The sequence below is a fragment of the Mesoplodon bidens genome, assembly GCF_964165515.1.
Source record: "Mesoplodon bidens genome assembly, chromosome: 3".
Classification (NCBI taxonomy): Eukaryota; Metazoa; Chordata; class Mammalia; order Artiodactyla; family Ziphiidae; genus Mesoplodon; species Mesoplodon bidens.
In genome coordinates, this window is record NC_138178.1 from 52269514 (window position 1) to 52294869 (window position 25356).

Genomic DNA, 25356 nt, shown 5'->3' on the forward strand with positions numbered 1-25356 from the left:
TGGTCTGGAGCCTCCAGAGTCGAGATGCATGCGTGTGTGACTTCACTGTGTGAGCGGATGGGAAAGAACCCTTTCTCAAAGGAATCAAACTTGGTTTTTCTCCCTTCATTGGTTTTCATGCATTGTTTGGCTTTTTCATTCGCCTGCAGGCGAGTTCAGGGCCAGCCCCGGGACTGGTTGCTTTCTCAGAAAACAGAAGTGTTCCAACTGCAGAGATGGTATGAGGCCTAAATCCCCCACTTCCACCAGCCCGGAGGCCTCCCTGGTGCCGGTGGAGATGGGCTTTCTTGACTCTTGAGTTCTGTTCCTGGAAGGTTTCTAGAGCCTGTTGAAGGCTGAATGTAGGATGATGACAAGGCCCGCAGAACACAGAGGGAGAAGGACAAGTCTGCGGGGACTTGGGAGGCCTGGGTGGACGGGACCAGATGGGTGTAAGGACCAGCATCCCCCCAGTCTTGATTTTCATCCGTGTCTGGCTGATGTGATTTCCTCGTACACTGTGAGATTCTTAGCAACGAATACCTATTCCATGAAGTTAGAGATGAATTAGACATAAGGAGGGAAAAACCTAGCTAAACTGGAAACAAGGAGAAAATTGGCTAGTTTAAAAAAAAAAAAAAAAGGCTTCCCTGGTAGCACAGTGGTTGAGAGTCTGCCTGCCGATGCAGGGGACACGGGTTCGTGCCCCGGTCGGGGAAGATCCCACATGCCACGGAGCGGCTGGGCCTGTGACCCATGGCCGCTGAGCCTGCGCGTCCGGAGCCTGTGCTCCGCAACGGGAGAGGCCGCAACAGTGAGAGGCCCGCGTACCGCAAAAAAAAAAAAAAAAAAAAAAAAATGTTGTAAAATATACATAACATTTAAATGTACAGTTCAGCGGCAGCAAGTACGTTCATGTAGTCACACAACCATCACCGCTATCCATCTCCAGAACTTTTTCATCCAACTGGAACTCCGTACCCATTAAACAGTAACTCCTCCTCCCCCCCTCCCCTTAGCCCCTGGCAACCACCATTCTACTTCCTGTCTCTACGTATCTATGTACCTCGTAAGTAGAATTATAAAATGTTTGTCCTTTTGTGTCTGGCTTGTGTGTTTTAAGTTCCCATTTTTCTCTGTTGATATTTTCAGTAAGTCCTCTCAGTAGAGGAGAATGGTCTTGACTTGTCTCTCCTGTAGAGACTGTCTCCCCGCCCGTCCCCCCCAGCTTTTCCTTGTTGTCCAGAGTGGCAAGGCCAGTGTACCGCTTCAGCTAATCCTCAGTGTGGAATGAGCCGACAGCTGGGGGCTCCCAAAGTTTGCTTCCAGCTGTTCTCAGACTTCAGCGTTTTCTCTAGAATGTTGAACTAGGGTTGTCAGGTACAGTACAGGCTGCCAAGTTGAATTTATGTCTCAGATAAACAGTGAATAATTTTATCAGTAGTCTGTCATGAATGTAGCACGGGACATACTTATATTAAGCAATTATTTGTGGTTTCCCTGCAATTCACATTTAACCAAGTATCCTGTATTTTTGTTAGCCAAATCTGGGCAACCCAGCGGTGAACACAAAGTGGTTCTTGGGTAAAAGGCCAGACAGTTGGGTAGGAAGATCTCAGGAGATGGGCCGACTTGATGGGAGGGCAGAGGTGATTTGGCATTGGCAACTTACTTTTGGTAGAATATTAGAAACTTGAATCCTCAAAGTAGGATTTTTATAGTAATAGCATAGGCTCCTGTCTATTCTGTCTGTAGGTAAAGAGGCAGAAAGTACCTGTTGCTGATCAAAATACGACCTCTGCATGGCAAGTGCCAAAAGTAGGAGCTCTTATCTGTGGTTGTTTATTGTTCCTGTGCAGGTGTTAGGATACCGGACAGTTTGCAGGGATCCAGGGAGAGTGTGTCTGAGGGATTCTCCAGGGCCCGCTGCATGCCTGTCCTGGGCTGTGGTTTCCCTTGCTGACGGATGGAGCCAGCTGTAGAGAGGTGGTTTTATATAGTGTGAAAAATGGAAACTGGACTCTAAGTTCCCCTCTTGTCCCTTCCTGTTTAACAGTCAACTGTCCTCAGGTTGCTTCTCTTTGGCGGTACTTGGAGTCTGCCTTCTGTGTAAGAATTCAACAAAAATGTCACTGATGCTGACTGCTCTAAGGCTGGCACTGAATCCTTCTTTCTCCGTGATTTCTGTGTGGCTGTTTGCACTTATCCCCTCCCTCTGGGATTTAGTTTCCTGGGGCTGGTTTGCTTTCTCGCCGGCGTTTTGGAGGACAGAAAATAATAGTTTTCAGGGTCTACAAACAGTGAGCCCTTCCTGAGCTGCTGGTGGGTAGGTGGAGAAAATCAGTGTTTGGTGCTATTCTCCACGGGGCCAGGCCTTCCCACAGGTGTGACCACAGGCCTCATGGGTGAGCTGAGGGGGCTGCCTGCTGAAGAGGCCTCCTGAGACTTCCAGGACACGGGGTACGTGATAACTTTGTTTACGGCAAAGGCATATGCGCTTTATTTTGGGGTTTCGAAACCCTAGCAATTTGTGGCTCATTTTCGCCTTTTTATTTCCCGAGGGGCTACGCCATAGTCGATGACTCTACTGTGATTGTAGTCTGGATGTTTCCTTTCCACTGATGTCAGTTTATAGAGCAGTCCTCAAGCAAATGTTGGTGCCTAAGGGAGGCCTCTGGGATCCCAAGAGTGGGCTTCAACTGCTGCCCTCACACATGGGGGAGACCAGGCCTTGACATTTTCTTTTTTTTTTTTTCAAATGCTTCCACTTTTTTTTTTTTTTTGCGGTACGTGGGCCTCTCACTGTTATGGCCTCTCCCGTTGTGGAGCACAGGCTCCGGACGCGCAGGCTCAGCGGCCATGGCTCACGGGCCCAGCCGCTCCGTGGCATGTGGGATCTTCCCGGACCGGGGCACGACCCCGTGTCCCCTGCGTCGGCAGGCGGACTCTCAACCACTGCGCCACCAGCAAAGCCCTAAACGCTTCCACTTAAATGTTTTATTTTATTTGTTTATTTTTGGCTGTGTTGGGTCTTCGTTGCTGCGTGCAGGCTTTTCTCTCGTTTTGGCGAGTGGGGACTACTCTTCCTTGTGGTGCGCGGGCTTCTCATTGCGGTGGCTTCTCTTGTTGCAGAGCACGGGCTCTAGGCACGCGGGCTTCAGTAGTTGTGGCACATGGGCTCAGTAGTTGTGGCTCGCGGGCTCTAGAGCGCAGGCTCAGTAGTTGTGGTGCACAGGCTTAGTTGCTCCACGGCATGTGGGATCTTCCCGGACCAGGGCTCGAACCCTTGTCCCCTGCACTGGCAGGCGGATTCTTAACCACTGTGCCACCAGGGAAGTCCTGAGTTGACATTTTCATGTGCTGTACTTGCAGCTTCTAGGCTTATTGGAGGAGTGTGGTTAGCTGGGGTTATAGTGGCACCTGGAGGGGGTGCTTGTCTCCTGCAGGGCTGCTGGTTCTCTGGCCAGGAGCCTGGGTGGGAACTTGGGGACCCCAGGTGGGGATACCTTCATGGGGTGTGGGATCATTTTTAGGTCTGGTGGTTAGGGTTGGGGCCCCTGGCAGCTCAGGGCAAGTGCTTCAAATGTTGGGTGCTGTATCTGGCCCACTGGCTCCTCCTGGCTCACTTCCGTGGGACCTCATCTTGACCCTGGGAGGGCAGGTCTTGGGCAGGAAAGGGGTTTTGTTCTGAGCATTTAAGTCCAGGTCTTTAGTTTAGATCAGACTCTGGAAGGCTGGCTTCCTTTATTTCAGCCCTTCAGGGAAAGAATGACCCGGGGTAGCCTAGTAAGGACTGAACTCCTTGGGATAAAGGTTTGAAGAGATGCTTCCAGAATATTCTTCCCAAGGCCCTGGCTTCCTCTGACCATGTGGGGTGGGGTGGGGGGCTTGGGAAAGAGAAGAGAGAAACTCTAGCATCTTGTCTTCTCTCCCTCCACCCCCCATGCCCCCCTTAGATTCACTGCCCGCTTCTGTTCTTCCAGAGGGGCTGACAGAATCAAACATGCTGGGGAAATATTTGCCATCAGAACGGTGTGTGAGCAGTTATGTCTGTTACTGAGCACAAAGAATCGATCGAAGGAGGGAGAAAAAGAACTGGTTTTAAAGAAAACAGTCTTATTTACTGTTCTTTCTGAAGGGTCTCTCATGGGCAAAGGATTATGGCACCTGCTGAGAGAAATATGGAAGCAGTGAGACCTTGACTCTGCCTTCAGGAGTTTGTGATGAGAGGGGGACACACAGTCACTGCCATTTGTAGATCAGGAGAGTGGTACCCAGCAGGGAGTGGAAGTGATGGGGGGCTGGGGGAGCTGAGAAGGGTTCCTGGGGGTGCAGCCTCAGCTGAGCCTTGGAAGTTCTGGAAGGCGTTGGAAAGCAGATGGGAGGGCATCCTGGATGGGAGGGATGGAAGGAACTAAGCGGAATAGCACAAATGTTGTTAAAAGGCTGGAGCTGGACTTCCCCGGTGGCGCAGTGGTTGAGAGTCCGCCTGCCGATGCAGGGGACACGGGTTTGTGCCCCGGTCCAGGAAGATCCCACATGCCACGGAGCAGCTGGGCCCGTGAGCCATGGCCACTGAGCCTGCGCGTCCGGAGCCTGTGCTCTGCAACAGTAGAGGCCACAACAGTGAGAGGCCCGCATACCGCAAAAAAAAAAAAAAAAAAGGCTGGAGCTGTAAACCGATGGGGTGTGATTATTTTTCTTTTCATCACTAGCATGGTGTCAAGTTAGATGTCAGTTTGCAAACTTTAGAAAAGAATAACCTATACCTCTTGCCCCTGCTCCTCAACTTGCATGGCTACCACTGAGCAGAACACCGTTCTGGAAGACCTCCGCCACCCCTTTGGGGGCCAATTCTCACATCCTGGGCGGCCCTTCACGTTTTTCTGTTTATTCTCCTTCTGTCTTAACGCCCTCTCTCCCTCTCCTCTCTGAACACCGCCTTTTCCTTCTGGGCCATCACTCCTGTTTCCTATGTGTATGTGTATCTCCATCCCTGGGCTTCTATCCTCCCAGCTCAGCCCCTTCCCCCGACCTGCTCCCCATGCTGAGGGCTTGATCTTTCGCCCAATCCAGTGTCCTGGCTGACTTTCTGCTCTTTGGCAAGCTCCCTTATCTGTGCCAGTGCAGCCAGCCCAGCTCCTGGGGGGTAGGATTCTTCAGTTGTGAACCCCTGAAAGCCCCCAAACTGAAGGTCATTCCACAGACATGTACTAAGCATCCTCTGGATGCCAGGTGCAGGGAGACAGTAACCACCTAGGGTCATCCAGTCAATACCTGCTTCCCCTCCAGTCTTTTGTCTACAAGGGCTTCATTTCTTAAAGGCTCTGAGTGAGATTTAAATATGTAAGAAGGCTGAAACCCTACTTGTCTTTATCTATAACTTCAAACTACTTATGTCCCTGAGTCTCATACTTCCGAGCCATTTGACAAGAGGTGAAGAACATCTCATCGGATTTCTAGAGTGGTGGTGGCAGCAGTGGTGTCAGCCACATGGGAGTGGCTCTGCTGGGGGGATCCTCCCCGTGGTTTAGAAGGCAGGGTATTGTGTGTCCTCTGGGTCTGCATCTCGCACAGGTGACTTTGAATCTGACACCCCTGTCACATAGCCAGTGCCTGGAAACCCTGAAACTATTCCTGGTATTCATAATTCACATCAGGTCGGCTTAGGTGGTATTTATAGCACTCCCCTAGACAAGTCATTGCTGGGGTGGGGGGTAGCGGCACTTATCAGGTGCAGTGGCTGGGGTGGGGTGCTGGAGCTGAGTGCATACTTTTTCAGGCTAATTTTAGATTCCTAGTGGTTGGGGATGGGTACAAGGGTTTATCACATAGCATGTTTTCAGAGGCTCTGATCTCCCTGGGAGACTAGAAGTACAGACATGTATGGCCATTTCTGTTCCTGGGGCTTGGCATTGCCCCAGGGTACTGTCTGGAGCAGGGTCTCACTGCCCAGGTTCTCCCTAGCTCTCTTCCCTTCTGCTGCCCTCTGGCAGGAAAGAAAGGCATACAGGGCTCCTTGGCCTCCTAGCATTAGGCTATGGGATGGGGGTTCGGGCAGGAGAGGATTTGACAATAGGACATCATGCTTACGAACTCAGTCTTAAAACCTGTGAGTGTTTGACACGCTGCTTAGGTTGCCCATGCGCTGTCTACCCTTAGTAAAGGGGGATCACGTTGGGGTTTCCAGGGGGCTTTTTTTTTTTTTTTTTTTTTGCGGTACGCGGGCCTCTCACTGCTGTGGCCTCTCCCGTTGCAGAGCACAGGCTCTGGACGCGCAGGCTCAGCGGCCATGGCTCACGGGCCCAGCCGCTCCGCGGCATGTGGGATCTTCCTGGACCGGGGCACGAACCCGCGTCCCCTGCATCGGCAGGCGGACTCTCAACCACTGCGCCACCAGGGGAGCCCCTCCAGGGGACTTTTGAGCTGCAAATTCTTTAAGGCAGGGGCGGATCACTGTGCAGGGGAGCTGGGCCCCATTTTACACGGGGGTCCAACCTTACTGGTAGACTAGCCTTTCCAAACAACCCGCTTCCTTGGGAGAGTTGGCCCCGCCCAGGGAGGGATCCCGCTGGGACTGAGGGTTAGGGGATCTGGAGGGGCAGGAAGCTGGCTGGTGTGTGTTGCCCCTTTTGCCATCTCTAGCTGGTAAGGCCATGACAAGCTTGAGGAACTTGACAAAGGGAAGGTGTGTGGGAACAGGCAAAGGTAAATGCTTGACTGCACCTTTTGTGGGGACCAGTTACCAGGTGGAGGAGCCCTGGGTAGGTTGCAGGGAGTGTGGCCAAGGCCCACTGGGCCCCTTTCTCTGCTCGCCTTTAACCTGTCTCTCATTTGTCACCTCCTGCTCTGCCCACCCAGGACAGAGTCCCTGTTGTTCTGTGCTTTCACGTGGCCTGTCATGACTTGACCTACCTGTCCTGGTGTAAAGAGCCATCGTGGGGAGGTAGGTTTGCCAGACGACTGGTAGCATGTTTCCTCAGATGATGGTGACGAGACAGGTCAGACCCGCTGCTCCTCCCCGGCAGTTGTCGGGCCTTAGCTTCTGTTTCTTGGGCCTTGGAAACCTCACAGGAGGCAACAATGGGGTCTTTATTCCCGACAGCTCCCGGACCAGCTCTGTTGTGACTGCTGGCATCACCGCTGGGCGAGGGCTCCCGTGGGGACGGCGATGGGGGACAAAGCTTGCTCTTGTGCCCGGGTCTCCTTCCCCTTTCTCTCTGCGCCTCCCCTCATTCCTTAAGATGGGAATTAGAACTGGCAAGTTTGCAGTCCCTGTCACCTTGGGGCCCTGGGCCTTCTGTGATTCTGATTTCTCCTTCTGAGCTGGGCCTAATGAGAAATGGCACACGGATTCATTGTCAATAAAGAGCCGTGTCTGGCTGGTCCTGGGTCGTCTGTACCATTCCTGGAGCGTCTCGCAAACCTCCAGGTCGGGGAGGGGTTCCACATGATGAAGAAAGGTGAGTTTGATGCAGGGTCAAGGGGTCCTGTCTCATGCCTGGACCTACTCAGCCAGGCGGTTTCTTACTGCCCCCCTCACCCACTCCAACTTCCGAGTGACAGGTGGACCTGAGCGGGGGCCGTGGTAGTGAAACCCCCCATCCCAGGGGTCAGCTCATTCACATGGCACAGGCTACGTTTGGAAACCAGTGGGTCTGGTTTAAAAAAAAAAAAATTAAAATGGAGATCAATTGATCTGTTCTTTCTACCTTTCCAGGGCAGACACACAGATAGGATGACAAAATAGGAATGTACTTCATTCAGAAAGGGGAAGTATTTTATAAATCAGTAACTGTATACCTGTACACTATTCCTCAAGCCTGGAATATCTGGTGAGATTAATTTTCGGCAGAGGGAAGTTTATTCGAGTTGAGGCGGGGGTGTGTGTGCGCACGTGTGGATGTGTATGAGTGAATGTGCACACATATGCCGGACAAGTAGAGTGTGAACTGTTTTGCAGGTTGGCAGTAGGACCATGATTCGACTAATATTTGTGGTTTGGGCCCTTGAATGTGGAGACCTGTCACTGAGTGCGGGTTGAGTCTCAGTAGATGTCCTGGGTGGGCTCAGTTCTCTCTTCTCCTCCCTCTGATCCTGTCCTAGCTGTGTGTCCTCCTGACCATAGTTGGCCTGGGTCCATTTAGCTGTTTCCCTCCTAAGCTTTGGACTGAGCCAGGAGACGACTGCTTTGTTACTCATTGGCGTTTTTTTTCCTGCCTGAGGGGAGTTTCCCTCGAACGATCAATTTTCATGAAACATTTTAAAAAGAGGAAATTATTAGAAAGACAGCAGGTGACCCATGTTTGTTCTTCTGGCGTGATCCAGGGCCTCAGGTCATTGGGTTTTGAGCAGAGTTGTGGCCTCATGTGCCTGCCCACATGCTGTAACTGTCGGGGAATGTGTCTTAGTCCATTTGGGCTGCTCTAACAATACCACAGACTGGGTGGCTTATAAACAACAGAAATTTGTGTCACTGTTCCGGAGGCTGGGAAGTCTAAGATCAAGGTGCCAACAGATTCAGTGTCTGGTGAGAGCCACTTCTTGGTTCATAGACAGATGGCTGTCTTCTTGCTGAGTCCTCATATGGTAGAAGGAGCTAGGGAGCTCTCTGGGGCCCCTTTTATAAGGGCGCTAATCCCATTCACAAGGGCTCCATCTTCATGACCTAACCACCTCCCAAATGCCCTACCTCCTGATACCGTCACACTGGGGGTTAGGATTAGAACATACGGATTTTGGGGAGGGACACAAACATTCAGTCTGGGACTTCCCTGGTGGCACAGTGGTTAAGAATCCGCCTGCCAGCGCAGGGGACACGGGTTCAATCCCTGGTCCGGGAAGATCTCACATGCCATGGAGCAACTAAGCCTGTGGCACCACAACTACTTGAGCCTGCGCTCTGGAGCCACAACTACTGAAGCCCACGTGCTCTAGGGCCTGTGCTCTGCAACAAGAGAAGCCACTGCAATGAGAAGCCCGTGCACTGCAGCAAAGAGTAGTCCCCACTCACCACAACTAGGGAGAAGCCCGAGCGCAGCAATGAGGACCCAACGCAGCCAAAAAAAAAAAAATTCAGTCTGTGCAGGCGGTGATTCCTGTCACCTGTTTCCATCTAAAGTCACTAATATTAGGAGCCAGTCTTGCATTTCTGGAACTACGAGGAGGGAGAATATTGTAGCCTATAGCAGTGTGTTCTGGTGGGTTTGAGCCTCAGGAAGGCTTAGATGCATTCACATGGCACCTGGACAACGTACCAGGTGTGAGTAGAGGGGGGCTGGTGTTGCATGCCCATAGCACCCCATCTGAGGAAGGCCGGGTATAGGATGCTGGGCCTTGTGACAGAACAGTCTTCAGTTGGCTCTTTTAAGAAAAAAATCCCATGTTTATTTCAGATGTTATCTTGATGAAGTTTCATTGAAATAGAACAAGAAGTACAAAAATCATAAATGTACAACTTGATGAATTTTCATAAACTGAGCACACCTGTGTAACCTGCATCCAGATCTGGAAAGAATGGAGCCAGAATCCCAGGTGCCCCTGACGGTGACTTCACCTCCTCCTTGTGGTCACTATGCCGACTTGACTTTTCCTGTCTTTGAACTTTCTATAAACGGAATCTGCAAATGTGTCCTTGTTTCTCGTTGCTCTTGTTCAGTGCGATGGTTGTGAGGTGCTTCCACGCTGTCATGGGAGTTGCAGGCCTATCATCCCCAGTGTTGTGTAGTGTTTATTCCTTTTATTCATAGCGTCTGTCCTTCTGTTCACGGACATTTCGGTAGTTTTGAGATTCTGGCTCTTATAAACAAGCCGATGTGAATATTCTTGTACGTGCATTTTGACATGGATGGATTTCTTCTGAGGAGTGAGAGTTCAGATGTGGTTTTGATTTACGTTTCCCAGGGCGTTCAGTCATGGAGTAAATTGTGCCTGGGAGTCCACCGTGGGCCAAGCTCTGCACCAGTCCTGGACCGACAGCTGGGGGCAATAGGGAGAGCCGAGGGGTGGGAGGTAGTTATTTTGGATGAGTCTCTAGAGAGGTGACATTTAAGCTAAGACTTGAGGGATGAAAGTTTGCCAGCCAGGTGAGCCACCTGGGCCAGGATCCTCCATGCAGAGGGAAGAACACAAGCAAAAGCTCCGAGGGAGATTACTGCTGGCTCAAGAATGGCCTGGTCAGCACAGAAAAGACCAAATGTTAGCTAGACCGTATCCAAGCTGATGAGGTAATGGCCTGGGACACTCTCTGTAGGAGGAGGAGGAGGAGGGCTGGGTTTTTGGTTTCACAGAAGCCCCCAGGAGAGGGATGGGTGGGTGGCATGCATCACCTGTCCACAGCTGGCTCTTGGCCTCAGTCTGAAAGGCCCGTGGGCAGTCCACTTAAGGGAAGCCATGGAGTTGGCTGGTTACTCCATGAGTTGTTAGGGCCGTCTGTTTTGGAAACCACTACTACCTGTTGGGTTCCTGGTGTTGAGCCAGTGACTCATCTTCCTGGACCCTCGTGGTCCAGATTCCCAGCCTGGGAGTTTGCCAGGCATGGATGATAGAGGTATCACCTGTCGGGGATGCTGGGGAAGTCTGCTTAGCCACAGGGGACACTGTTTTTGGGAGAAGAGTGGGGTACTGCAGTAGGCTGAATAATGAGAGAGCCAGCCGCAGGAAATGGCCTTGAGCTGTGGGTGTGGCTCTCGTCAGCTGGTTCAGGCCTCCTGTCCAGGTCCAGGATGATCAAATATGAAGCCAGCTTGGTACGAGGCCCTGGTGGGAATGGGAACCACATGGAGGCTGCAGGCTGGACAGCCTCCCCTGCTGATTGCTCTTTCCCTGTTGCATTGCCTTGTGTCTCATCTTTAATTAAAATGCCGTTGTTAGGAAATCTAGCTCTGGTGAAAAGCTATCCTGACCGCAGAGCAGCGCCCCCACACAAGGAGGAGATTGTGGAAGGAGACGCGCAACAGCTTCAGACTCCCAAGAATTCCTTTTGTGTGTTGTTCAGTTCGGCTGATGGCTGCGACCACAAGAGCCCCGTGGCTCATTGGAGTATTTATTCCCCTTCAGAACAGGGGTGCTCTTGCCTTCCCCCCAGCCCCACGGCTCTGGTAACCCTTTTTTGAGCTTGTATTAATATTTTTCTAGTGTTTCTTTCCACCCTCCAATATTGTTACTGAGTAAAGAAGATAAAAGCCCCTTCTGCATTTAATAAACTAATTAAAACTCTCCTTCTTATGGAAGGAGGCTAAAGCCACCCACTGACATCCCCTTTTTCTGACCCCCTCCTCTGGTGGCGGAGGAATTGTGAGGTGCTCTCTGGTGTTCCCCCTGGATCCCTCCCTTCCACCCTTTCTTTCTTTTAAAAAAAAAAAATCAAATTTCAGTTGTGTGTTTTGGATATGGGTGCTGAGAACCAGGGTTATTAATTTACAGGTCCTGTGAGTAATAGCGGTCCCCTTCCGGGGTGGGGGGTGGGGGGCTCTCATGGGTTTTCCCTGCCACTGGGCCCTGTTGCCTCGATCCTCCTCCTCCAGCACCCGATCCTTCTCACTGTGGGCGTTCAATACTTAGTTGCTCAAGAAAAAATGCCTTCCACTTTCCTAATGGTTTTTTCTTTAGTTTTCATACAAACCTTTGTTTCTTTGATACTACTTTCCTTGTAAATGTGAAAATATATAGAAAGTAAGGTTTGATTCACGGGGAGTTTAGTCACCAGGAAGGTACTTTTTATCCTTGTTACTTTTTGGTAATGTGATTTGTGATTTGACTGTATTTTAAGAGTTGTCTATATTTGACTATATTTTAAGAGTTGTCTGTATTTTACTATATTTTAAGTTACACCTGGCTTGGAAGACGTAATTAGCTTCAAGTGTTCTTTAGTCTACCTGGGAACCCAGATACTTTATTTGCAATTAAATAATTAGAAATTTGGTGTTTTGGAGGACCACTTTTATTCTTCTTAGCAGCCAAATATCAAGCATTCTTGGAAGCTCTGATGAAATGCTCATTTTAAATGCAAATTCTTTGCACAGTTAGAAAGAAAATGAAACGTTCTGGCTTCCAGCGCTTACTCTGCATTTTTGCCATTCCTTCTGGTGGCCGAGGGGAGGGCTCATGACTAAATCCTTCAGCATCTTTATTATGATTTCGGATTTGTACTTGCTGAGGGGAAGCCTTGCCCCGAGACATTAACCCTGTGTTGCCATCTGTAGAGTTTTCACTAGTTTTTTTTTTTCCTCTTAAATGATTTTTGGATTTCTTCTCGTTTGCTTTATGGGTGATGGATGTACTGGGAAACTTGTGGTGAGTGTTGGTTTGTTGGTTTCTTTGAGGCAAATGAAATGTGTCAAAACCCTTCAGCTTTTTAGCCGAGGTGTGTGCCATTGCTTTTTAGTCTTAGAAGTTCCATGTCCCCTCTTTTCTCTGCTGGGTGTCTTCTCCCACTTTTCCCATTAATCCAGCTACTGTGTCCCAGCTTGGGATCTGGAGAATCCTTGGCTTTGAGCACAAAGGAATTCCTAAGGAGCATGATTGGACAAGTGGTTCACTCTTTTGCCCTCTTTGAGAGAGAGAGCAATGATGAACTCATGGAGGCAGTTTAAGATGTTAATCCTCTCCCCTCAGTCAGACAAGTTATATTCGTTTTCCCGAAAGTGAGAATTTTACTTGTAAAACAACCCCTGTATTCTGTGGTTTTAGATACCATTGGATTGTGAATGGAGGGGCTCAGCCTCTTGGCTAAGCTGGTCTCTTCCATGGGAGTTGTGTATACAGCTGGAGCCACTAGAGATGGTCTTGGGAATGGGAAGGTGGTCGCATGTTTTCTCTCTTCACAAAACAATGACTTAATACTGAGTCTGCCCCTTAAGCTTGGGTGGTGGGCTGGTTGATTGTTGCCAAGTATTATGAAAATGCAAAAAAACCTTTTAAATCATTGAATGCAGTTGCAGCCATGCTTTTAATTTTATGATAAAACTTTTTTCTCCCCTTTTGTGCTTAGGCATTTTTGTAAAGCAGAATATAGAATTCAAAATGAAGCTTACATGTCTGTCCTTATTTTACTGACTGCATAGAATGTTTTTATTTATTTAAAAAATATTTTTTTATTTTTAAATTTATTTATTTTTGGCTGCGTTGGGTCTTTGTTGCTGCGCGTGGGCTTTCTCTAGTTGCAGCGAGCGGGGGCTACTCTTCGTTGTGGTGTGCGGGCTTCTCATTACGGTGGCTTCTTGTTGCAGAGCACAGGCTCTAGCTGTGCAGGCTTCAGTAGTTGTGGTGCATGGGCTCAGTAGTTGTGGCTCACGGGTTCTAGAGTACAGGCTCAGTAGTTGTGGTGCACGGGCCTGAGAGAAGCCTGGTGGGAAATGCCCCTGATCAAGCATGTTAGGGTGAGAGACAGTAGCTGTGGGCTTGGCGAGCTGCCATGCTGGAAGGCTCCTGAGTCGAGTGTTGAGGTTGCAAAGTCTCTGAAACAGGCCAACCTCTTTGTTTAGTGACAATGAGCCAGAAACCCAGAAATTCAGGTGCTATGTCCAGACCAAACAGCCCTCTGGGGAAGAAGCAGGACTCATGACTTCGCCCTAGTATTCTTCTGTATTTTAGGTACGTGTGCTCAACCTTGGCACTGTTCAGTTTGGTTGGGTGATTCTTTGTGTGGGGGCTGTCCTGTGCATTATAGGGTTTTTAGTCCCATTCCTGGCCTCTACCCGCCAGAGAGTAGTAGCACCACCCCCTCCCGCTTAAATTGTGACAGCCAGAAGTGTCTCCAGATAACCCCCAAATGTCCCCCTGAGGGGGTAAAATTGCTCCCTGTGGAGAACCATTGCTTTAGATGTATATGATGCTCCTTGGAATTCATAGATAAAACTTTCATGTTGGCATGGCCCCTTTCCCCTTTTGCTTTGAAATGTGAAATACACAGCTAAAGTGTTTTCTCCAGCTCTGACAGTAGATAACACTGGCTCCAAGGCCATTTACAGGAAAGAGGTCAGCATGGTTCTGAAATGAACTGCATTGTGTTTGGGACGACACTTTTCCCTTGAGTAGATTTGATCTGGTTTTCATTGTAGATTTTTTTAAAAATTTATTTTATTTAATTTATTTTATCTTTGGCTGCGTTGGGTCTTCGTTGCTGTGGGCAGGCTTTTCTCTGGTTGCGGTGAACGGGGGCTACTCTTTGTTGTAGTGTGCAGGCTTCTCATTGCGGTGGCTTCTCTTGTTGTGGAGCACGGGCTCTAGGTGCACGGGCTTCAGTAGTTGTGGCACGGGGGCTCAGTAGTTGTGGCTTGCCGGCTCTAGAGCGCAGGCTCAGTAGCTCAGTAGTTGTGGCGCAGGGGCTTCGTTGCTCTGCAGCATGTGGGATCTTCCCAGACCAGGGCTCGAACCAGTGTCCCCTGCATCAGCAGGGGGATTCTTAACTACTGTGCCACCAGGGAAGCCCTCGTTTTAGATTTTGAACGCCAATGACTTGTCTGTCTTCACTAAGCAGCTTGTACTTTTAATTTTAGCCAATGGGTGTTGATGGGGACAACATGTTCTATGAGTGGGCGAGAAGTCAGAGTATGCCAAAGGCCAAGGAGGTTTTGGCAATCTGAAACCCCTGAAAAATCAGGCTTCCATTTTGTGAACCTTGGGGTAAGCTCAGAAGAGAACACTCACCAACGTAATTAAACCTGCCTGAATACAGTGCAGATGTATGGGCAGATTTTACAGTGGACCATGACCTTATGAGTTAAGGATTGGCTTTGGGTGCCTATGAATCGTTGGTTGCAAAGGGATGAAGAGCCCCAGACAGAGAGGCTGGAGACCTGGGATCTGTACTTGGGGCTGCCCAGACTCTCTTCATCAGGTCATCAGATATTCGGGCAGCAGTTTCCTCCTCATCTGCAAGAGGAAGGGCAGAGCCACGATTCGTGCTTCCTGGGCCGCTGGGAAGTGCAGGGTGGTGAACTTAGCCTGGGTGTATGAAACCCCAGGATAAACCTAAGACTCTTACTGGAGACTTAATTTTACTCAGGAATTTGGAAGACGAGGTATCTTAGCATCATGCACATACTGAATAAGTGGAAAATCTGTATGGTAAGAATTGAAGCTAGGATATAGAACTTGAACAAAATGAACACAATCTCATGCTTGCTGGGAATGGCTTCCCAGTGTTGGTGGCCCACCCTCTTCTGTCTGGTGGAATTCTGGCAGGAGAGTTTGATAAGCCATGGGCCCAGGAATCTCCAAGTTTCCTTCTACATCTAAAATTTCTGGTTGGAATAAAAAAGATAGAACTTTGGTGTAGAATCTTGGGTAAGTTCATACTAATCACCAGAGAGGTCCTTGGGAAGAAAAGACAATAATAATAAAGGTTGTCTAGCCTTTAAGAATTCAGGTACTTCACATTTTCCTTCCTTTCTTTTTGCTTTAAATGGGAAAGCTTTGGCTTCCATTCTGGAGTGTGAGCCTATAACCCAAACTGTAAAAAGGATGGGTATGGTGCTGTTGTGGGACCCTCAGAGTTTAACACTTAAGAGTTTAATTAATCTAAGAAGTATGCCAGAGAAGATAGCGTGCTGTTTGAATTTCTTTGAAATGCCTCTACCTGAATGGTGACAAGGGAGTTGGCCTGTGGGCTCTAGGTAGAAATTAAAACTACTGACCTCCCCTCTCACAGCTGGGATTGACTTAGCTGGGTTAAGGTGGACTATGAGGTCACTCTGTTCATTCAACTTTTGTTGCTGAAATTATTTAATGTTACACAGAAGTTGCTTTTCCGTGTTGATGTTCATGACAGTCCTTTAAAAATGAACGTCAAAGGCTTCAGATGGGACCCACGTCCCCATGCTGTCTGTTTTCTGGAAAGGAAAAAGGCCACTGCAGGGCAGACAAGCAGGAGAACACCCATGAACAAAGCAGTTCTTGAGAAAGCTTTGGCTCCTGTAACCCTTTGTCAACATTACCTTATGCAAGGCCACTTTACTTATGCGAGGCCACTTTACTATATGACATAGTAAGGATAGTTTATAATGTTTTCATGAAAGCAGGAGTGGGTGGTAGTGGGTTTTTCTTTGTCTTTTCTTGGCATGTAATTGAAACAGAGCTTGGACCAAATGAGAAACATTTGTGTTAGGTGGGGAAAAGATTCCAGAGGCTTCTCAACTGGGTCAAATACTGCTTCCTTTATTTGGAGCATGTAAGCAGACTGAGACGAGCATTAATGCTGAGACCAGCATTAAGAACATTGCTATTGGGACTTCCCTGGTGGCGCAGTGGTTAAGAATCCACCTGCCAATGCAGGGTACATGGGTTCGAGCCCTGGTCCAGGAAGATCCCACATGCTGCGGAGCAACTAAGCCCGTGAGCCACAACTACTGAGCCCGCACGCCTAGAAACCCGTGCTCCGCAACAAGAGATGCCACCGCGATGAGAAGCCCATGCACTACAACAAAGAGTAGCCCCTGCTTGCTGCAACTAGAGAAAGCCCACGCGCAGCAACAAAGACCCAATGCATCCAAAAATAAATTAAAAAAAAAAAAAGAACATTGCCATTTCTATCTGTTCACAAGCAAATGGATTTTCTGACCTAGGGAACTGTCTGAATTCTAGACCCACATAACACATTCAGTGAATCAGAAGAAAAAGTGTGTGGGTTGATCTGTCTCAAAAGAAATCTGTGCCTTGAGAGTGAGTTTATAAATTCAGTTCCTTTAATAATGCTACTTATCGAGAAGATGTGTCCTTTATAAAGAACAGTGGGCCTGCGCATTTCGAAGTGGCAGGCTTTTTTGGTAGGTCCCAGAGGAACGAACACTTGAGTTTGCTGAGGAAGTCTAGTTGTTTGGCCCTTGGGAAATAGAGCCTAAACTTATGGCCTAATGTGATTGAGTAGTTGAGTTACTGCAGTATGCCCAAACAACCCCCAAGATCCTCGTTCAGGCTTTTGTGTGCTTGGTTTGATTCTAGAATTGGCATCCTGAAACCCATAAGAATCCTTAACACTAAGGCATAGGCATTTCACAGATATCCGAGTCTTGACTGTTTGCCAAGAGTCTTCACTGTTGGCACCACCTTTATCTTTGTTCCCTACCTAGCCTTCTTGCCTGCCAGGAACTCGGTCTAGGGAGTGTGAAAGGTACACAGAAGCTAACCCTCTGGTAATGAGGTGTCTCACAGCGGGACAACAGCCTCTGGCATGTACGGGGAAGGAAAGAGGCTCAGGGGGGTCGTCTTGGAGGCTTGGGGACATGTGATTGGGTTTTGGGGGGAGGTAGATAGATATCAGACGAGGGGGTTGGGCTTTCCTGGAAGGAATGGCTCGGGGACAGACCCCAAAGTAGGTGAGTAGAAGACAGGATGTGTTGGGGTGAGGAGAATCTCAGACACCAGACGCACTCTCGGGACTGGTTTGTGGCTCCAGGGCTGGGGGTGTCTCTGGGCGGCAGCTGAGTCAGGGAGTCTGAGTGTGCGGGACCTCCTTCCACGGTAAGAGATTTGAAGTGCATCCTGGTATCAGTGGAGAACTTGAAGCGCAGCAGAGAAGGGAGAAAGGTGGAAAAGCAGCTCTGCAAGCAGGGCAGGAAGGCACGAGGAAGTGGACAATGCGAGCCTTCCAGTCTAGTTCTCTCTGCTGCTGTCAGACTGATTGATGGGGAAGCCGGGCTGCTCACGTGGGCTGGGCCTCTGGGAAGACTATCGAATGTTTTTTCTTGTGTCTTTATTATAGTCCTGAGTTTTCAAACTCGAATGTGAAATGACTGAGTTATGCTGGACTCAGAGGGAATGGTCCACTCATACCCGTCCTCCTCCCCAAACTCTATTATTTATCTTAGTTACCTACAAGAGGCCTCTCTAACACATCGTCTTTCTCCCTCTTCCCTCAGGTTCCTTACTATTAATCTACTGGGTGCCCTGTGCAAGGTGCTAGGGGTGCCAGCATGAGAGGGCAGCCCATGCCCTCATGGAGCTCCAGGTTGAGATAGACCAGAGAAGAGATGATCTGGAACTCAATGCAAAGTGCAGGGGTGGGGTCCCTGCAGAGGGAACTGCAGGAGGGCTGTGCACGGGGCGCTGGTTGGGGGCTGTGCACTGGAGAAGACCACCCAGCTGTGGGTGGCGATGCCGGTTATGGCTGGTTCCAAAAAGAGTTCCTACCTTCACATGTGACCTAAAGTTTCTTCCAAACAGCATAGTCTCTAAGTATGGCAGACGTTTGGGGATGTTTTTTGGTTGTTTTTTTTTTACTCCGTCCCAACCCTTACCCCAGCACCGCTTCAAAGCAGAACACAGGCTATCTTATTGTGTTGTGGAAGTTATTCAAGGGATCCTTAATCCTATGTGTCAAGTATTTGCTTATAGAATAAATTAATAATGCCTTGGAATTACTCTTTGGTGTTTTAAAATGCACGTAGGGGCTCTTGGGATGAATTAAAAATGGATTTAAGAGCACTTATGTCTTCATATTTTCCTCTCTCCAAGGGAACCAGAAGTACAACTCTGGTGTATTTGGGGGTGGGGGGTGTCTGCAGAACTTTTTGACCTTAAAAGGTACCACCTCCTTCTCTTCCTCTCCCAGCACTTAGCACAGTGCCTTGGTGTGTAGTAAATCCAGAGCACGCTCACGCTTTTCACCCATCCCTTTAGTCTGCATGCCAGTCCTGCCTGGGTGGCAGGTGTGATAATGCGGGGGAGGCAGCAGGAGGCCTGCGAGTGTGGTCTTTTCCTGCCTGTGTTCTCCAAGGTGTGGGAGAATCGTGAGGACTCTAGGGCCCCAGAGATGCCGGCCTGTTATTAGAGGGTCCACGGTCATTCCTGGTCCAGGCCCTTGATTTAAAGGAGCTAGCTGTTGGACGTAGTGACTAATGCCCCGAGGATAAGGTCTCGAGCCTCACCGAGCACTCCAGCCCCCTCCTTGGCTGAGGAGCCCCCGTCTGCGGGTTGTCTGGGTTAAACATCAAAAAGCTACCTCTGGAATCTGTTTCCTGGCTCGGCCATCCTCCCATGGGTTCCCCTAGGGTGGAAACAGTGACTCTGTGAATGAGCACTTCAGGTTTGAGAAGGATCCCACTTAGGCACAGGCTCAGTGGGAAAGGGGCATGAGATCATTTTGTTCCCATTTTAGTTGCTGAAACCCTTTGTTTTTCTGGAATTGGCTGGCCTTTACTTTTCCTGAGCGCTGGGCGATAGTTTCCCTGTAAGCTATTGTTTTGAGTCTATCAAGAATGTTGGGCTTGCATGCATGTGTGTGCTCGTGTGCATATTTACACACACACTTTTTTTTTTTTTTTTTTTTTCTGGTACGTGGGCCTCTCACTGTTGTGGCCTCTCCCGTTGCGGAGCACAGGCTCCGGACATGCAGGCTCAGCGGCCATGGCTCACGGGCCCAGCCGCTCCGTGGCATGTGGGATCTTCCTGGACCGGGGCACGAACCCGTGTCCCCTGCATCGGCAGGTGGACTCTCAACCACTGCGCCACCAGGGAAGCCCCACACACACTTTTTAAATTGCAGACTTGAGCTAGGGGAGGAGCAGAAGAGACATAGCAAGAGATGAGGGACTACAGTATTTCCTTTCTTAGGCACATGCTACTGTGAGTCCGTCCTGCACAGTGTATGGGTGCAGGCTCTCCCAAACCGGGTTAAAATGTTGTTTGATGTCATGGTGTCAATGTTTGGTGGTTGTAAATAAAAAATGATAGCTTTGTCTGCTAGTCACATTACCTCAGAAAAGGGTCTTTTTGGAATGGCATGCTCTTGCTCAAATTATTAGGCAAGGAGTGTACTTTCCTTATTTGGTCAAGATAGTATTGGTAAGTGTGTGGGAAGGGCTAGGAACCGAGATGCACTGCTCATGGCTCCATACCCTGTCCACCTTTTTCTGGCCAGTGGATGTCTTGACCGCTCACTGAATGAGCAGAGTTCTCACAAGGAGGGTGGAGTAACGAGGCACCGGAAGGAGAGGATGTAAGGCACCCCGGCCTCTGTATCCAGCGGAGGAAGGAGGTGGCCAGACATTCCTCTGAGTTCTGCACTCGTGTCTGGGCTTCGCTTCTTTCTTAGTAGTTCAGGAAGACTTACTGAGATTGTTCACAGTAGCAGAATGTGCCCCAGGAAATAGGCCTGCCAAGCATAGAAGAGGAAAGACCAATGAGTTCGCAGAAACCCAACACCAGCTTTTCCCAGAGTGACAGGCAGCATTGGAGGTCAGCGCAGCCTCAGCCCGGAACACAGGGCTGTCCCAGGGTGTGGACTTTTTTTTTTTTTTTTTTAAAGCAAGATGTATTTATAGATGGTGCCCCAGGGGCCAGAGCTGGTAACTATTCCCTGACAGGCCCCACCCTCAGACAAGCACTGGGCTCGCCACACAGTTTCACTGCTGTCTTGAGCTGGGTCTGAGATGACAAGTCCTGGAGGTCCTTGTCACTGACCTGAATCTCTCTGTAAGGAAGATTGCTTTAGTCTGTGACATACATAGAGAAGAATATGTGAAATGTGTGGGAATAGTTTGAACATCTGGGAAGCCAACAACCAGGCTAAGAAATCAACGTTACGGATATCTTAAATGTCTTAGACTCTCCCCCATCGCCTCAGAATTGTGATAAGCATCTCAATTTTTCATTTTAACTGAGCCTTGGTACCTAGGTATGCGTTCCTAAACAATGCAGATGTTTGATACTGTTTTCGTTTTGAAAAGCTGAGTACCAAGCACAAACACAGCTTTGGGAAGGTCCCTGTTGAAACTGGCGAAGGCTCCCAGGCGCAGCCTAGGGCTCTAGAACAGTTATTAACATTGCTGGCTGCAGAGTCATACTCTCCACCATAAGAGCTACATGAAGCCAGTTTTCTCGCTGGTCCTTGCCCTTGTGTATCTCTTTGTAAATGGCATTGCCACTCACGACCCTCTTCACCAAGGGCTTGTAGAAAGTTCAGAGAGAAAGATAAAAAGGGACTCCTTATATTAATTAAGCCGGGGTCCTTAACCAGAGGTACAAGAGAGATTTCAGGGGACTCTGAACCCTCTGAAACTGAATCTATTATGTTCTTCTTCTGGGGGAGAGGGTCCATCATATTTCCAGAGGGGTTTATGGACCCTCCTTCCCTGTAAGGATAAGGAAAAATGTGGCCAATATGGTAGGTTGTGTTTTTTTGTTTATTTTTTTTAAATGAATCCTGGGACTGTTAAATTCCTTGAGAAGTGTGAGTCCGCTTGTGTGCGAGTCTGCGCTGGCTTTTTACCTGTGAGCATGCCTAACTTTGGAAAGGGAAAGTTGTGCCCTGGACTGTCCAGGGCAGAATCCTTGACCATTCTGTGGATGGCCTATCAGGCTTTGCATTTTCTCTGAAATCTGTATCTTTTACTCTTGACCCAGAGTAACTGAAATGCTAAAACGGGGGGAAAAAACTGGAATGGTTGCTGTAGTTTCAAAACAAATGACCTCACTGCCTAAATTCCACTTCATGCAAAAGAAACCCTAACTTTCCCCCTTATAAATAATAATGGACCTTTGGGGAAACAGAGCCAAATACCCATTTAGCGCGGGTGGGGGCAGATTTGTCACTGCTGAAGGAAACTCCCTAGAAACAGAATATGACTATTGTTACACCAACTTTGTAGTTACTTCCTAAGAGATGGCAATTTAAATTTATCATGACTGACATTCACTTCTTCAAAGTAGGCGAGTAATTACGCTTTGTATAAGCTGACTTAATGGGAGATACTTTCAGCTTGTTCCAGCAATGTAGGGGAATTTCAGAATTCTCTAGCTGAAGAGTTGAGTCTTATTCCATCTCTGCTCTTTCATGGATGAGTTGATGGAAGACGTGCAAGGTTAGGTGTGATCTGCCCAAGGTTGCATTGATTTGTCAGGGTCACCTGGAACTAGAACCCCAGGGGAAGAGGTAACTATTTACATGATTATGGCTTAAATATATAATTAGATGATGATTCATTAAAAAAAAATAGCCAGAAGGGTCATTTTCTAAAGACTCAGCATTTTGATCATCCATTTCATTTTAACAAAATGACCAATGACAAGTCTTAGCCCCCCCATGTCTTTGAAATGTACCACTTCTTGTGGTCTCCAGGCATTTCCCTGGAGGGTTCTGGTCTGTAAACCTGATGTATGGAAAAGGTGCTTTTGTTTTGGTTCTGTGCTGTTTATATCTCATAAATTCAGAATTTTTAGGTCTTGAGGTTTTCCTCCACAGTTTTTAGATTTTTCTTCTTGTACTCAAATGTGAACAGTCCTGAGGTTTTTCTTTCTCTCTTTTTCTTTTGTCTTTGAAGAAAATCAGGAGTTTCAGTTTGGCTTTTCAAAGTCCTTGGGGATTAAGGGGAGAGAAATAGGGGAATGATTAAGGTTTGTCTCTTCTCTGTTAAGAGCCAGAATGAATAAGAACAACATTTATTTAGAACCTGAGTTTCTTGAAGGAAGGTAATTTACAGGTAAACTTAAGCTCTTTATAGACTTGATTTTGACATTCCCTTCCTGGACTCGCCATTACATGCTGCTGATTTTGGACAAGGCCTGTCTTTTCTGAGTCTTGGCTTCTCTCATCTGTAAAGGGAGGGGTTGGGCCTGATTATCTCCAAGGGCGCTTTGCAGCCGTGCGTCTGGACTCCACACTGGGGGATTTGCAGAGAGGCTGTTCTGGAGCTGCTGCTGGTGACATGGTGCTTCTCTCCCACCACTGTGGACAGAGGAGTTGCCATCTGTGTCAATGCACAGTGCTCTGAGACCACTGGCTCCACGTGGCGTTTTCCTTTTCTGCTCTCTTTAGAATCTGAAGCCCGTTGGTGTCATTCAACGCTGGGACAATGTTGCTTCCCCGCTAACATGGCTACCTGCACTGACTCGTGTCATTTGTCTCTTTTTTTTGCCAGCGTGCTGCTGCAGGGTAACATCTGGACTGGGCTCCCAGACCCTTGGATGTTCGGCTGCCCGCAAGTTCCTGGATCGACTTGGCGAAAACAGTGAGTGATCTCCATGTTTCAACTTTGGAATCCGAGGGCTGGAGGGGTAGTGGCTAGGGAACAAAGTCTAGCTGACGGACCACCCCCCTCTGCAGACCTCCTCTGGCACGCCCACTTTCAGGAGCCTTAGAGATGGCAGCTGTGACTCCAGACACAGCCTTTCTGCCCCAACGGTCGTATGGCTGGGGGCCTTCTGAATCTGCCTCCTGAGAGCTGCTTTGTTCCATCACCAGAGCCCAACTTACCAGTCTTGATTCTTTATCCCTGCTGGGCTACAGGCCGAGACTCTTTATGGTGGCAAGTGAAGGTGCTGATCCTCACGGCTGACATCCTCTTCCCCGGGGCCTCCTCATCCATCACACGTGAGCCTCACACCGCCCCTGGTGCGGACCCCTTTTATTTTTTATTTAGTTTTTTGGCTGCACCACGCGGCTTGCGGGATCTTCTCCGACCAGGGATTGAACCTGGGCCACCACAGTGAAAACCTGGAATCCTAACCACTAGACTCCCAGGGAAGTCTGCAACCCCCCTTTTAGAGAGGCCTCCTCTGACCACCTCTTATAGACCCCTTCCCCCCACCCCCAGGTGTTCTGTCTCTTTCTCTCTCAGGCCCTTGCTTGCACCTTTCTTTGCACTTAACACAGGATAGGCCTCTTCAGTCACTCGGTAGACCACCCATTCATCCGTTCATTCATTCAACAAATATTGATTATCTACTGTGTGCTGGTGGCTAAGGTTGGCACAGTCTATGCTCTCATGGAACTTCCATGAAGAAAGAAAAAGACCAAGTGAAAACCTAAGTAAATGATCACAGTCCTGTCTGGGTAGACTGCTTTGTTCTAAATACTCTCAAGCACTGGCACTTGGGGATCTAGTTAAACTGCACACCCTGATGGGATAGGTCTGGGTGGGGCCTGCGAGCCTGTGCTTCTGTCAAGGTCCAGGTGATGCCGAAGCTGCTGGTTTGTAGCTCACACTTGGAGAGGTAAGGTCTAAGGATCCTGATGCCCATGAGACTTGTCCTCGAGTGTGACTCTTGGCGAACTGCCTGAGGTGTGTGCCTGTAAAGCCCCCAGAGACCCGGCGGGAGTTTGTCTGGTGGGTCCGTCTCCCTCAGCCGTGTGAGGCTGAATGGTGTGAAATACGAGCCCGACCAGAGAGTATGGGAGCCTGTTACCCTCCCCAGTGTCTGTGAGCTCGTACCTTGTTATCGTGTGTTGCGGTGTTGTCAATGAAATCCTCCCTTAAATACGATGCTTTTCACATTCTTGAGGTGGAATCCTGTGAGGTCTCTGCAGTGTGCCTGTTTTGAAGTCAGCATTTCTGAAAATACTGAGGCTGTTTCTTGTTTTTAAGAGCAAACTGCCTCAGCTGGGCTAATGTGGCACTTTAAGTGGGTTGTTGAGAAGCGAGACTATATTGGAAGCGGAGAACTGACCACAGAAAGAGCAGGCAGAGCGAGGGTTCGAGGGGCTGGCAGGGGGGCTTAGGGCACTGCTGCCAAAGGGGGTGTCTTGAGTCCAGCTGGTGAATTGGCCCCTGGGGTGTTCTCTGGAGATGCCGGTGTGGTGTTGCCGACTCACCACTGCTGTATTAACGCAGTCAAGCCTTTCAGAAGTCATGTTTAGTTTTTACAAGGAGCCAGATTGATTCTCCACTAGTTAATAGTTCTAGTGGCCATTTATGGAGCACTTACGACATACTAGGTTTTGGGCAAAGCACTGGTGCCTTTAACCTTCCCGAGGGCTCACGAGGCAGGTAGTCACCTTTTTACAGAGGACAAGATTGAGGTCAGGGGTGACGAACTTGCCTGGGGTCACATGGCAAGTAGGCTCAGGATCCGGCCTGGTCTGTCGGCCCTTGGGCAGGGCCTTTTCTCCTCTTGCTTTTACCACCTGGATCATGGCTAGAGAGAGGATTTTACTGCTGGTGGCAAGAGTGGTTTGCTGATTATTTGTGTTACTTTTCTTCCGTCTTGCCCTCATCATACCCCTGGGTATGGCGCTTCCCTGTGTGTCAGCTTCTGTAGCACTTTCATCCCTTGAGTTCGAGGAGGAGCTTGGCCAATGTGGGGCAGAAATGAACAGGGAAGAGAAGGGTACATTATGGAGGCTGACTTTTCGCCCCACCCTCGCTAGCTTCTGCCAGCCTCCCTGGGGACAGGTCTCTAGGGGGCCTGCAATGGCTGCCTGTGACCCCGAGAGTCAGGGCTACAACTTAGTCTGTGATGGTTCACAACTGGAGGCAGAAGGTCAGGTTGATAGCACTGTTTTTGAAGACTATTTTCTGGCCACTTTATGGGATTCCTGTACCTGACCATTTCCAAATAACCTTGTTCTGCTCAGGGTTATTTTGTCTACTCTGTATCAGATACACAATTCTAGAGCTTTATGGGTTTTAAGTTTTGAATTAGGTTCCTTGATTTTGGTTT

At 49.0% G+C, this 25356-nt stretch overlaps 1 protein-coding gene across 3 annotated transcripts in view; it reads left to right on the top strand.

Moving 5' to 3' along the window:
• TLN2 (talin 2) overlaps nt 1-25356 on the top strand; it is a 449584-nt gene that overhangs the window by 62476 nt on the left and 361752 nt on the right. For all 3 annotated transcript variants that reach the window (XM_081228039.1, XM_081228042.1, XM_081228041.1), the window contains exon 2: nt 22836-22925. The gene's annotated coding sequence lies outside the window, so the exon portion shown is untranslated. The remainder of the gene's footprint in view (nt 1-22835; nt 22926-25356) is intronic.